Source organism: Canis lupus, chromosome 29 (assembly GCF_011100685.1).
Source record: "Canis lupus familiaris isolate Mischka breed German Shepherd chromosome 29, alternate assembly UU_Cfam_GSD_1.0, whole genome shotgun sequence".
Classification (NCBI taxonomy): domain Eukaryota; kingdom Metazoa; phylum Chordata; class Mammalia; order Carnivora; family Canidae; genus Canis; species Canis lupus.
Window position 1 is genome coordinate 38,340,600 of NC_049250.1, and position 15,079 is coordinate 38,355,678.

At 40.0% G+C, this 15,079-nt stretch overlaps 1 long non-coding RNA gene across 1 annotated transcript; it reads right to left on the reverse strand.

The window, feature by feature from the left end:
• Positions 1 to 414: 414 nt before the first annotated feature.
• LOC102157303 lies at positions 415 to 6,744 on the reverse strand. Its single transcript, XR_005380923.1, has 3 exons — positions 6,409 to 6,744; positions 4,614 to 4,764; positions 415 to 661 (listed from the first exon to the last, which is right to left on the reverse strand). It is a non-coding gene; the product is annotated as an uncharacterized LOC102157303 (long non-coding RNA).
• Between the last annotated feature and the right edge of the window lie 8,335 nt (positions 6,745 to 15,079).

A 15,079-nucleotide genomic window follows, 5' to 3' on the forward strand; every position in this document is an offset into this window, starting at 1 on the left:
TACGGTACTCTGCATAGCAAAAGGGGCTTGGTACATGTGATTAAATAAAAAGCTTGCAGATGAGACTATCTCAGATGTAATCGCAATGTTCCTTAAAAGTAGAAGGGACAGAAAGTTCAGAATCAGAAGGAGCAGTGATGATAGAATGATCATGGAGAGGCAGAAGCATGTTAATTAGGGGAAGAAAGCCACAGAGAGAGGCAAGGTCGCCGGTTTTGAAGGTGAAGGAAGGGGGTCAGGAGCACATGGATATAGGCAGTCTCTACAAATGGGAAAAGGAAATGGATTCGCCCTTAGAGTGTCTGGAGAGACATGCCACCCTGAAAAACCTTGATTTTAGTCCAGTGAGTTCTCTATTGGACCTTTGGCTTATAGAACTACAAGACAATACATTTGTGTTGTGTTAACCGCCAAGTTTGTTTTAATTTGTTGAAGCAGTGACAGAAAACTTAATACAGCTACCATGCTGTGAGGAAGTCTTTCGACTGACAACCCAAGCTAAGGACTCAGCCAATTAGCCAGCAGCATTCACTAGAGAGTAAGTGAGTGAGTAAGTAAGTCTTCAGAAGATTCCAGCTTCCAGCCTTGGAGATGTCCTGCCACAGCAAGGGGAGCAGACATGAGCTGTCCCTGCCGAGCCCTGCTTACATGTCTGAAGAGACTGTCGAAAACAAAAACAAATGAAAAAAAAACAAATATAAGAAAGTTTGTGTTGCTTTATTCCATGCTTTGCTCAACTAGGGAAACTTTCTGGTCGGGGAGCAATTGTTGATTACGGAGTTTCGGAATTTATATATTCATAAATTACAATAAGCACCAACCCATGCCTAACTGCTGAGGATTTCCTATCTTGTTAAATTATCAGACCCCTGTTTGCAAATAAGATTCTAGAAACAGTAAGCATTAAGTAAGGAAGTATGCCGATGGCCACCCTCACCGTTAGAAGAATCACCCGTCTCCAAGACGTGTGGCCTCTATGTTCTCTACCGGGTATAGCACTGCGGCAAGTATCAGAGTCTTTGAAAAACATTCCATTTGGATGATTCCTGAGATTCATATGAATAACCAAGAACCTGGATTCCATGATGCATAGCATGTAGAACACACAGAAAATCGTGGAGGACCATCTACCAAATATAGGTACCTATCTTAATTCAGATTTTTCCTCTTCTTTTGAAGAAAAGACAATGTCACAGAACTACCATGACTGTGAATTTGGCATTGTTATTTTCAGCCATGCATCTTCTTTGTATTTTTGCTCCTCAGAGAAAATAATATTGTTTTGCATCTTTCCACATCTCACGTATGGTATTACCAACCTGAAACTTAATTTTTGGTCACTATTATATTTTTAAGGTTTATTCATTGATACTCGTAGGTCTAGTTTACTAATTTCTAATGGCATATTCTTTCTGTTGTTAACAGACATTTTTTCTTTTTGTTTTAGCTTTCTACTTTAACCAAAAATGCTATAATCTGTGTTGTTTACACATGTCTCTGGTTACATCTACTAGAGTTCCTGTGCTATGTATTTAGGGATGAAGTTGATGAGGTAAAGGAGATACACGTCTTCAATTTTGCTGGATATTACCAGATTGTTCCCCAAACAATTTTTAATTCCATGACAGTATATGAGAGTTCCACTATTCTATATTCTTGCTCACATCTGCTATTATCAAACATTTTAGATTTTGCCAGACTAAGTCTGGAATTATATCTAATTGTGGTTTCCCCAAATTATGAGGGAAGCTAGGCAACCTTTCAGATGTTTAAAGGACCATTATTTTTCCCTTTTCTGTGAATTACCCCTTATCCTCTGCCTATTTTTCTATTGAGCTTTGTGTGTGTGGTCTCATTTTGTTAAGTATCTTTAACATTTCGGGATAATAATTTGTTTTGTTATATACTCCGCAAAACTCCTCTCCCAGTGTTGTGGCATGTCCATTTACCTTGTTTATGGCGTCTTTTGTTTCTTATTTACTATATCTCAAGGTGATACGTGTATTTTTAAATACTTTCTTCTAAACTTTTTATGTTTTTGTTTGTGTATAGTGGTAGAGGTTAAATTTTATTTTTTTTTGACAGAGATCTTTCATTTCTCACCAGCATTTATTTAATAGTCTCGTTATTCTCCACTAACTTTTAATGGCATTTCTATTATATTGTGTATATATATGTATATATATATGAAACTACCGTAGCTTTATGAGTTTGCATACACTATTATCTCTGTCTGGAATGTCCTTTCTGGGTTGATTTGCAAATATTCTACTCATCTGTTGAGTCCTAGCTTACCTATCACCTCCTTTATAAGGTGGCTCTTTCCCTTCTTCCTGCTTCTCTATGTTGATTATGATCTGATTGCAACATGCATCAGACCGTAGATGTTTATGTGGAGACAGTTTTTGCTGCCAGATTTTTAGCTCTTTTGAGGCTAAACACATTGTCCTACTATTTTATACTGCTAAACACCTTGCAGATATTTAATAAGATTAACTAAATGAATACATTAATGAGTGAATCTTCAAAACAGAACAGCTTGAGTGACACTTGGTAAATTTGAATAATTCATCTTCGTATCTCTGGCCTCTCTTTTCCCCTTGTTTTGCTGACTTTGTTGTGTAGAGACTTTAACATAGTTATTATGGATGAAATTTTTCTTTATAAAAATTGCTTATGACCATAATTCGTAGATATATGATCTTATTGGATTCTTCATTTCTATTTTTGTTTGTTTGTTAATAAATGACGTCTGAGGACTAAATCAGTAACCTTACCTACAAGGCAATCTGCTTTATCTAAAAATCCCCAATGCTGTCGTGTTGAGGTGGAGGGCAAGTTTGCTTTGCATTCTAAGCAACTACAGTTTGGTACCTAAAGCTAAAATCCACAAAGCATACTAAAGACTATGAACTCATTCAGTTTTACTCCATTATGTTTAGATACTCTCTAGTTCCCTATAAGATATATAGGAGACTCCATAAATGGTTATTGAATGTTTGCACGATAATAAACATATGTGTCTTCACGTGTTCTACTTGTGAGATTTTATAAGATCTAGGACCCTCACAGGTAATAAGGAGCATAACTATTTCCTGTATGTTATTTCCATCAAAGTACACATCTCCACTCCAGTGAAGCAGGCCAGACATCATCATTGTCAGTGTGACCCAGAAGTTACCATAGTCATTTGCTTCTGGTATTATTTGAAAGTAAATTTAGTCTACCTATTGTAGATAACGTTTTCTTTTAAAGATTTTATTTATTTATTTATTTATTTATTTATTTATTCATTCATTCATTCATTCATTCATTCATTCATTCATTCCTGAGAGACACACAGAGAGAGGCAGAGACACAGGCAGAGGGAGAGCAGGCTCCCTGCAGGGAGCCCGACGTGGGATTCCATCCCAGGGCCCGGGGATCACGCCCCGGGCCCAAGGCAGACGCTCAACCACTGAGCCACCCAGGGGTCCCTGTAGATCATGTTTTCACTTGCGGTAAATACTCAGGTGATTAGCAGTCCTTCTTTATTGATGTCAAATTTGCTATCGACTAAATTCACAGTAATAAATGCTACCATTGACGTCAACAGTTCAAAAGAGTGAAAAGCACAGTCTTTGCAAGAAAGTATGGTCATCAAAATCTCCTACTCAGCCAGTCACTGCGGCTGCAAGATTTACCTTAACTTGGGAATGTGGAAGTTTGGGTTTCACACGATACAGGTCAACAAAACACACACAGCTCCACCTGGTTTAGAGTCTGGTTACAGCCAATTCCACACTATTTCTGCACCAAGTTAAGCTGTGTCTCTGATGCCTCTAATTCGCTTAAGGAAAGAGCAACCATTTCCAAGATTTCACTCAAATTATTGTCTTAAGCCATGCTTAACAGCCTGGGCTTTTCTCTAGATCTTTCTTTTCCTTATCTCTAGAAATATCCTTCCATGGTTTGCTTTTTAAGGTGTTCTGCCGACATGATTTCTAAAATCGGTCTGTTCAGTTCCTGCCCTGGTTTAATCTATTAAACATTTGAGCTTTCTTTCTTACTTTCTTAACTCTTTTCTGGTGGATTTCCTTTTTGAACACTTCTTGCCTCTACTCTCCTACGCCTCCTCCTCACCCCACACACAAAGATTTTCCACTTCCTTTCCCCCTCAGCCATATGGGTTCCCAGTTTTCTCTTCTCCTCTGTTCATGTCCATGTGAAAACACACACACACACACACACACACACACACACACACACCCCTCACAAACCTATTCTATCTCAAATTAGTGTTGTAAGCCCCAAATTTGCACTTAAATCACTCCTGTCTATAACCTCTGCTGGACTCTTCCTCTCTTTAGAGTTCAGTTTCCTTGTCTGTAAAATGAGATGGTTGGAAGAGTTCTGTTTCAGCATAAACATGACTATGACTCAATCAATCTAACAAAGTCTTCCTCTTTGGTAACCTCAAATGATAATGGCTTATTTACCACCAAATAGGCTACTTTTCACAAACAACGTCTCAAGGAGCACTCTGGCTCTCAGCACATTCAATGCAAAACTGGATCAGAAAGATCAGATTCTGGCATCCTAGCTACATTCAACTTAGTACAACATGAAGCGACCTGGTTGGGAGGACACGGCAAAAGCACAAGAAGCTGCTAAATGGAAACTGGATTAGGGTAGTCACGCAGAAAGATGCAAGCCCAGATGTCTGTGACATCCCAGACGATGGCAACCAAAGGAACTGGGCCAGTTTCAGGGCTTCAGGGAGACCTTGATAGGAAAGAGAAAAAAAGGAATTTAGAAACTTGGTTTAGAACTTGGTAATTTACAGCTAAGTTTAGAACTTAGAAATTTAGAATAGGTATTTTTTTTTCTTTAGTAAAATATTTACTCAGAAATTGAGTTTGGAGGTCCAGAGACAAAGTAAAAGGCACTTCCAAAGCCTTCAGTAGATACAGAATCAGAGTTAAAGGTGAGATCCATAAAAGGAAGCATGAGCCCAGAGTCCTTAGTAGTTTTGTACCCCCTTCCCCAAAGGGCATAATTCTGAACACAATGAGCAGAAATAGATGGAATTTATTTTTAGCTAAGGTATCTGTTTGAATGCCTCTTATGAAATTCCTAATTGCATGATGCAAGTACTATGCTGTCCAGGTAATACAAGAAATACAATTATATTTCCTCCATTCTGTTCGGTAGACAGCACAACAGGAGACTGCAAATGGTCTGCTTCAGAAAAGCAGCTCTTTCTGAACAAGGAGAATTCTTGAAAGGAATTGTCTACTTCCCGAAATGAAAATTGGTAAAGATGATATCTTCCAAAAGTTTGATTTATTGAACATTCTTCTTAATTTTTCAAAGAAATAAATCTTTTTTTGAATCAAGAATATGCATGCTACAAATCCTTCTGGAAGGTGGGTGATTGGATTGAATAACTTTAAAGTTAAAAACAAATTGTATAGCTGAGTAAGGTGGCTGTTATTTCTAGATCCACTTTGCAGAGGTTATGGAGGGTCAGCATGATCTAGTATTTGGAAGGTGGTTGCAGAGGGCAAGAAATGGAACTGGGATTTGAACTCAGGCCTCTTGACTTTAAGCCCTATGCCCCTCCTAGTTCATTCCCAGTGACTTTCACCCAGGCTGTGGTGGATTTAAAAGGGTATATTCTTTTAACTTGTATGTACTTAGTAAATTAAATATGAGAATGTAACAGACATAATGAACATCTCAGCAGAATCACTCGATGATCACCGACATCTTCCTTGCACTTACATCTCCCTTCTCCATCCCCAGCCCAACCCTGGGTAACAAGGATTCCCTCCCTCCCTCTCTCCCTCCTTCCTTCCTTCCTTCCTTCTTCCTTCCTTCCTTCCTTCCTTCCTTCCTTCCTTCCTTCCTTCCTTCCTTCCATCCTGTCTTCTTTCCTCCCTTCCTTCTTCTCTCTCAGTTAGCTTTTTAAGAGTTTGTATGGACAGTGGTGCTATATACACTAGAGCTCTCTGGCAAAAGGAAGATCCATTCATTGACTTCTTGATTAAATCATTCACTGAGTGTTAAGTGGGTCATCACTCCTTGCAAGTCCTTGTGTGAGGTACGTAACTGGGCATCATACAATGTTTATGCTAATGGATATAGCAGCCTAATCTCTTTTGCTCTGTGTAATTGGAAAAGGTTTCAGATGGTTGAGGTTTGGAGGAAATTAGGAAAATGAATCTTAGTTCAAATAATCAAAAAGTCCTGTATGAAGAAGAAACGGAGCTGATTCTGATTCAGCTCTAAAATATATTCAAGCCCCTAAACACATGTTTTCAAATATCGGTGCAAAACGAATGCCAGAGTCAATGTCAACTGGTACAGTGCGTTATCTCTCCCCATCAGAGTAAATGAATCCAAGATTGCTTCCCTTAGCCTTACCTCTCCTTCTTGTCCGTCCCTCTGCTTGGAGGAAAATGCCTGCTGATGGCACTTCCTGGCACGACAGCAACTCTGATATTCTCAGTGCACTTTGCCTTTTGGAGCTTCCTTAACTCAGTGACCTACCCGTGCTGGCCAGAGCTGCATTAACCAGGTCCCGCCCGCACAGGAGAAATTCCTTTCATTCATCAGCAGATAAGGAGTTTTGACAAGCCTCTCTGGGGAGCAAAAGGGGAAAACATGCACACAAAAGATTGCCCTGTAATACTGGGAAGCACAAAGTGAAGGAGCCAAAGAAAGACCGAAGGAAGCTTTGAGGCAGCCAGGGCAGACAGGGAGTCTGCTATCAGAATTAAATGCGATGCAGTCCAGAGCCCTCTCTCTGTCTCTACCTGCTTCTTCTCAATGTCACTAGCGGCCCACAGTTTGATACAAAACAGATCCCCAGAAGTATGCCAGTAACTCCTCAGGACCACCAGGGCAAAAACAAAAACATTCAGGGCTTGACACTTAGCAGGGCAGCTTGCCAAGCGTATCACATGTGAAAAGAGCTGCTCGGAGAGAATAATCTTGCTCATGTTCACAAGGCCGGGTGTTAAGTCTCTGAGAACCCAGGCCATTTTCCATCCAGGGCAGCCTACGGGGGCTGGGAAAAGTACTTTGCTATGAACAGCCAGAAAGGGCAACTATGCGTTTTGTGGACAGAGAGCTGAAGGAGAGCATGGAAGGTCAGTTGTGGGAGAATGGAGAAAATTAGTCTACCTTTTGCCTTGAGTCCCAAGACACTGAAGTGACCCTGCCTTGCAAGTATATATTCCACACACACTCTTTACGTAAATCTTTTCTGCAAACCTGGCCTTGAGGAATTCTGGTGCCCGGCCTACCAGTTTCATGATGTGTTAATTTTCATGTAGCACAGTCTAATCGAGATGATAAGATGGGCTTTTCCACCCCACCAAACTTTTCTTCATTGGTCTAACAGATATGTCTAGAGCACCTACTACTGGCCAGACATGTTCCAAGTGCCGGCACGAAATCAAGGAACAAAACAGATACTAAAACCTCTCGCTCTTGAATCTCATCCTCTAGGAGGGTTTCCCAGATATGTAGCATATTAATCACGGCAGAGAAATTGGTAAATGAGAAATACAAGGTTTGGTTGGCTACAGTTGATCTCACAACTCATTGTTAAATACTTAATATGCATTGTACAGTGTGTTTTAGGTGCTGGGCTGGGGATAAAGCAGGAACCAGAGGGATCCACCTCCCGTCCTCCTGTTTCTTATATTCTAGTGGCTGTGCCCATCATTTAACTCTGCTCTCTCATTCATTTCTTATCTCCTCTGGGCTGAGAGGGCGAAGGGGGATAATCCCTGCATGCTGTATTTTCTACGTTCCTTTGTCAAATGGCTTTTGACTTGTTCTTCCAAGAGTAGGCACTGGCTCAGCTTTGGAGGGCGGAGCAGCTGCCCTGCTGCTTCCTTTCCTCTCTGTCTCAAGAGATGGCTGCCTCTCCTGTGGACATCAACTCTTCTAGCCATGATTCAAAGCCCTGAGAGACACTCCTTCCTCCTGGGCTCTGGGAAAGCCTCCTCCTCCCACTGTCCTTCCAGACCCTTTGGATGGTAGTGGCTTCCTGTTCTGAGTTGCTTCACCATCTCCCTTTTAACTTTCCTGCTTTTTGATAACCTGTGTGACCAAATCCTTGCATTCAATTTCCTGTTGTTGAAGGACCTAAACGGTTTTTGTTTTCCTCAAGGGACCCTACGTGGGAAGGAGTTTTGACCAAAATATTAGAAATGTGATTAGCAAAAGGAAAGGGGAACTGTGGATATATAAGAGATGGTATGTCTAAGAGAAAATACCGACCGCATCAGTTTGCTCAGGCTGCCATAACAAATGCTGTAAACTAGGGGCTTGAACAACAAAAATTTAATTTCTTGCAGTTCTGGAGGCCAAAAGTTCAAGATCAAAGTGTCAGCAAGTGTAGGGTCTTCTGAGGCCTCTCTCCTTGGCTTGCAGATGGCTGCTTTCTCTCCACGTCCTCATATGGTTGTTCTGCATTCCTGGCCCTGGTGTCTCTTCTTATAAGGATATCAGTCAGATTGAATTAGTAACCACCTTAACAGCCTCTTTAAAGACCCTATCTCCAAATACAGTCACATTTGAAGGTACTGAGGATTAGGGCTTCGACATAAAAATTTGAGGAGGAGAATTTCAGTCCATAGCACTGATCTCGTTGAAAGGTCAGAAGGCCTGACTAAGAAAGACATCAACAAACAGAGTAGCAGGAAGGGCTTTGGAGCCATATACGCATCTATTTGATTTTCATATATTTGATACACTTTAGTCAACACAATGTGCCATCCATAAGGGATATAGGCCTGGATAAGAGGAAGGTGTTCTCTGCCCTTGACATTGGGTAGGGAAGGAGAGATGGACAAGCTGTGGAACAATGAGAATATAATACGATTCATCTCAGGCTGCACTAAATGTAGGGAGTAGCTGGCGTATGGAGAACAGCAACATCCCACTCTGTTAAGAAGGTCAAGAACAGCTTCCTTGAAGTGGATACCATCTAAGTTGAGTGCCCAGTAAACTAAAGTGTTAGGCAAGTGAAGAAAACATGGAGAGTGGGAAGAAAATTCCAGGCACATACAAAAGCACGTTGTCTAGAGGTTAGACCTGTGAGTGAAAGACGGCATAGAATTTTGATCCTTCATGACATTGAAAGGATAGTTCTTTGTATTTTTGTAAGAACTGAGAATACGTCTCAATAGTCATTGAAGGCTGTGTTCTTTGTGGCTCTTTAAAGAAATATTTTTGTTGGTTTCCTAAGTATCTTTGAGCTAATGTTTTACTTTCTCTTATTTGTTGTTTTGCTTTGCTTTAGTTTGTTTCCCTCTATGAGAGAAGGTCGGGGTGCTCTTCCTTGATCATTGCGTCTCTAATTTTAGCGTGGCTTTCTTCTTTTGGGCACCTGCGATCCTGGGGGCCCAGGATGGTGTAATTCCCAGGAAGCTGCTGGGAGTGTTTACCCAGCAATGGGAAGAACAGTGCAGGCTTTTAAAATTCTGCTTTGTAACTTTTCTTGCATCTACATTTTTAATGAGGATGTTCCTTCCCTTCTTAGCCATATCTCTGTGGTTAATGAAGTATTCCACAGTATTGAGCACAAATGGTTGGCCCCAAACCAATGTCAATAGTAAAATTAAAAAATAAAGCTTTTGTCTTGTTGCTCTTTTTCAGCTGTTTCAGTAATCTCTTTCCTTACTTGCCTGAGGGTGTCATCCGAGAAAGTTTAAATCTACAAGAATTTATGTAGATTTCTGGCTTAAAGAATAAACAATATGTCCAATGACATTGTTTAAGAGAGAGAGTAATTGAAAAATAATGTTTATAACATTATAAAAACCTATGGGCATTTGAGAAGTTTGCATTTAATCTATATATCACAGATAAAAAGCCTAGAGAAGTCCCCAAAAAGAGTCATTAAAATCTTTAGATGTGGTCTTTCTCTTTGGGAAAACTCTGGTTTAGTAATTCTAAAAAAGTTTTCTGCATATATTTTTTCCTATTCAGAGCAAAAGGATATTTGAGTGTTCATCAGTGCCTGCTTATAGTAGATTTAGGACTGGATGCCTTCCTTTGTCATTGGGACGAAATTGCATGCTATTGACATGAAATAAGAATACCATGTGCATCTTACCAGCCATAAGGATTGAGGACATTTGACTTATGGATTTTCTGAGCTATTAGATTGTTTTATCTTTCCACTTCTGTGGGAGAAATAGATTCTACATTGTAACAAGAGAGCACTGAGTTAGATGTAAAGAAGAACTTTGTGTGTCAGGCTGATTAAACACTGGAGCAAATTAGCAGGGGAGCTTATGGAATCACCATCTGTAGAGATATTTTAAAAATAGAATTGACAATTTTCTTCTTTGGATGATTTAGGAAATGCCCCTACTGGCAAGGAGATGGACCAAATGGGCTCTTGAAATCCTTTTTGGTTTTCCGCTCCTAAGAGTCTTTCTATATAGTTCTTGGAAGTGTTTATTTCCTAAGTATAATGTAGAACAGAATGCTTTTAGCAAAGGTGGTGTGTGTGTGTGTGTGTGTGTGTGTGTGTGTGTGTATCCATGTCATTAGGTAGAAAGATGGGAAGGGAACATTGTGTTACTTAAAAACCAAAATTATTTCCTAACCAGTCATTTTTACCAATGTGAAATAAATGGGACTTCCTCAGACTTTCTAGAAGCTTGCCACTTTCCTGACCATTTCTTCTCTTTTCTATGCCCACACTTCAAATGTAGGCCTGATCCGGTGCCTACTCTCAGCTCTCTTTTCCACTTATATCCTGTCTTTCCTGAGGCAACTTTATGTTCTCCTGAGCCTTCTGCTCTTGGATGACTTGAAAAATCTGCTTCCAAAGCCATGAATATTTCTCTGGGTTACAGATCTGCATTCCAGCTATCTGCTAGATATATTTACCTGAGAAGACCCCCCCCCCCCCTCAGCAAACCAGTTCCGTATGTCCCAGACTGAAGATATGGCACAATGGAAAAGGGTGCTTTCTGACCCCGAATCTCCACCTTCCCCTTCCTGAGTTTCTCCTGTGGATCTCTTCATCCCTGTTCCACACCCACCACAGTCACCCTTCTGTCCATCTCGATCCTCTCTTCAGTATGGCCTCATCTTGCACAGTGACACTTCCATAACTTAGGCTCAAACAGTCAATGAAAATCATACCTGACCATGTCTGGTACCATGCCATTCTCACAGCTTACAGCTCTGGGAGCTCACTTGTCTGTCTCAAACTGCTCATTCCTCTTCACCTCTAGTATTTCTTGGGCTTGGAGTAGTCTCCCTACCTTGAGAGGAGGATCTTGCCTCGACAATGTGACACGCGATTCTAGTGTCAGCTCATCTCCTTAGGAAGTCCTCTTCAATCCCCCTTGATATGCATTCACCAACGTTGTTCACGGACCCTCACTACCTTCTTGATATGACTATGGAAGAGATGTTTAGCAAAAAATGGGGCTAAAAGTAACACCACCCCATAGGAGTGAGGATGAAAATACTCAGCTGGATATGGGGGTGAAAGGGGAGTAAAGAGGTAAATATTTTGTACACTTGAAACTACCGTAATACCGTGTGTTAACTATACTCAAATTTAAAAAAAAATTAAAAAATAAGGTGAATGGTCCCTACATTCAAGCAGCTTATAGTCAAAAAAAATTGTTATATGTAATGATATCCAAATAACTGTAATAAGCTGTGAAAGTAACACCCTCTTTAATGTCATCATCATCATCACAACTAATCTTCCTGTCCATCACTTTCTAATCTGCATGAATCATTCAGTGGATAGATATTAGTAAAACTCTCATAACAATTAGGGAAAGCAAGGTCATTTAGATTTGTTGACCTTTCTTCCCTGCTAGGGCAGGATAATTCCCCATAGCATATTCTGAAGTGTTTAACAAGTCCATTTAAATGACAGATCTATTTGGTTCCTCCAGTATCCCATAAAAGATGGTCCTACAATGCACAAGATGGAAGTTCCAGGAAATTTCTTTCTCTGAGATTTACTTTTCTTCCAATCATTTCAACAAACCCTCAAATCCCATAATTTCATTATGAATAAGTATTCTCATTGTGCAATAATTATGCCTTGTATTTGTAGTTATCTCATTGCATCTCAGGGGTTCTTTTTTCCTCTTAAGATGCTTTACCACCTACCTTTACTCCTTTACATTTCTGAGACATTAGTCCTAAGCAACCAAACCATAGCTATGTTTGAATTTATTTGTATCCTCAAATTGTTTCCCATGTATTAGTTCTGTGGCAAACTCTCAAAATCTTGAATATCATTTTATTTGGTGTAATAACGATGGTAATAATAAAAATAATAAAAATAACAGGAAATAAATGAAGAATATAAAAACAATGATGGCTTGCATCAGTTTACAAAACACATTTTGCACCAAAAAAATGTACAAAACTCTTTTCACATCAATCACAGTGGAATTTTATCTTATATGGAGATGGGGCCCTCAAACCCCAATAGGTAAGGTGGAGATTGTCTACAGCCAAGTTACCCTTAAAAATCCCTTAGAAAGTGCCACATTCAATTTCAACATCCCATTTCTCAATAAGTCCAAAGATTTCTTTTTTTCTTCTGCCATTGGAACAGATCGCTGTTTCTTTGGTTGAGCTCCAGATGAAGCAGTTGGCTTGCGTTTAGGGACCATGTTGCATGAAAAATAAGTATCTTTAAACACTAGAATCACACTCCTGCACCATCAGGTGCTCACATTATGAGAAGCAGCCGCAGGGAGACAGAAGTCTGAGCAGAGACAGCCTCCCCTGTCACTCTCACCCTCGGGCATGTGCTCAGGCACTGGAGGGCTGGGTGGATGGCCCGTGCTATTTCATATCTCCTCTCTGCCTCTCTGTCTCTGTTTCTCTCCTTCTCTCTCTCTCTCTCTGTCTGACTCTGATTCTTTTTCTTTCTTTTTGTGAACTATGAGGAGTCAGGCACAGAGCTGAATATGTTTAAGTCAAAAAAACCTCATGTTATGCTATCATTGTGCCCCATTTGAGTATCTTAACAATGTGATGAAGTAGCTAGGGATTTTTATCTTATTTTTTCAAGTGAAAACATACTAAGGCTTAGAGTAGGCTTGGTAGATTCAAAAATAAAAATAAAGGATGCTCAGCTAAGCCTCAATACCAGATAAGCAATCAATCATCTTGCAGGATAAGTATGTCCCGTGCGATATTCGAGTCACACTTGTATTAAAGATATTTTTTGTTTATCCGAAATTCAAATCTAACTGGACACCCCGTATTTTATCTAAAAATTATAGCTTGGAAGCATTCCTTGGCCTCAAGTCTTCTTGTTTCTAGACCCTTACCTTAGCTCATGATGCTCCTCAGATTTTGAATGTATTAATTTCTTTGTTTACACACGAACAACTGATTTGTCTACATTTGGAACGACTTTCGATTACTACTAAAATTACTTACAATTTCAATTTCTACTGTAAGATTAATTAAAGAAACACCAGCCACACATACAAATATGTTTTCTTATTAAGATGGTCCATAAATTAAGAGACACATTTGAGTTGTCTTAGTCCATTCCTGACAAGGAATTGAGGATCTCTTTGGGTTCGGCTTTCAAGATAAAACACCCACTGAATGTGATTTTAGGGAATGATGTGAAACCCAGAGAAAAGCTGTGAATATAGTAAAGGTCTTTGCTACTCAGATGGAAAATGCTTAAGCCAAAAAAAAGAAAGGTCACATTCACGCACCTAAAATGTTGAGCTTGTTCTTATTATGACATCATTAATAGCCGATGAGAAAGTTCTCTTGGTATTCAGCTTTCTGACTCCATTTCACAATAATTGGTATCGATAGCACTTTATTGTGCTATATTCTCTGCCAGTACCAAGGCCGGTGGATTCTGATCCAGAATATAAGCAATGCTTTAACGAGGCAAGCACAATGTTATGTTATTTTTACTATGCCGTGTTACCTGGCAGGCAATTATCATTCTGGATTTTAACATTGTTTTCCAAGAATAACAATCATCTAACGTTTAGTTTGGCTAAAACGGGGTTTGTGATTGGCCACCTGTTAGTAGAAAAATAAGGCATTCCTGTAAATGGAAGATCTGAGGTAAATCGGGAAAGGTTTTAAGACAGGGGGTGGCCTGTTCTGTTGACTACATGAGAAGCCGTAGGAGGTGAGGGAGATTGTAGAGTAGACAAAGGTCTGAGTACTACACGTCTTTTGACTATGCTTCAAACACCCCCAAAATGCTATCATCCATGGGCAGGGGTGGAAGGTGCGACGTTTGTGACCTTTCAGGGGAATAGCGCAGAGGCAGTATCTTCAACGAGTGGTCAGATTCCCTGAAGAGGATCAGGGAAGCATCACCATGGGGGTATGGGGCCAGAACAGCTGCCTTGAAAACAGATATTTAATCATGAAGCAAATGCAGAGTAGTCTAGTGTTTATGAGCCAGTGCCCTGAAGCAAGCGCACCAGGAATGATTATGAGTTCTGCTAAAACTCCTACTACTACCTCTGTGACCCTGGGAAAGTTTTCCTCTCCAAGCCTTAGCTCTCTCATCTGTAAAATGGGAATATGGATGCTCTTAGGGTTGTTTCGAAGGAATTAATGGAACCAAGAGTAAAGTGCTTATTGTATAATAAATGCCAATCAATGAAGTTATTCTTATTACCTGTCAGGAATATGAGTAAGGAGCATAAGATTTTTGTTTGCTTGTTTGCTTGTTTGTCGCCTCTTATTAAACAAGCATTTGGTGAGTATTGGGTTGAATCTATTTTAGGTGCTGGAAGATAAGAACTTTCAACTCCAGGCAACTTTCCCACATCACTTCAGCCCAATTTGCTACTCCCATACCAAGTAGGAGATTACATAAAATTACTAAGCAAACAATAGTATGAAATAACATTCCTTGTGCCCTGCCTCATCTTATATCATTTAAGACCTACAATATCTATGGAGGCTAAGTGTCATATTGTCTTATGATAGACGAGGAAAACTGAGGCAGATGGAGTTTTAATAGCATTAGTGCCTGACTGAGGCTGGGGTTTGGACCTACGTCTGCCTGACTGCAAAGTGCATTACT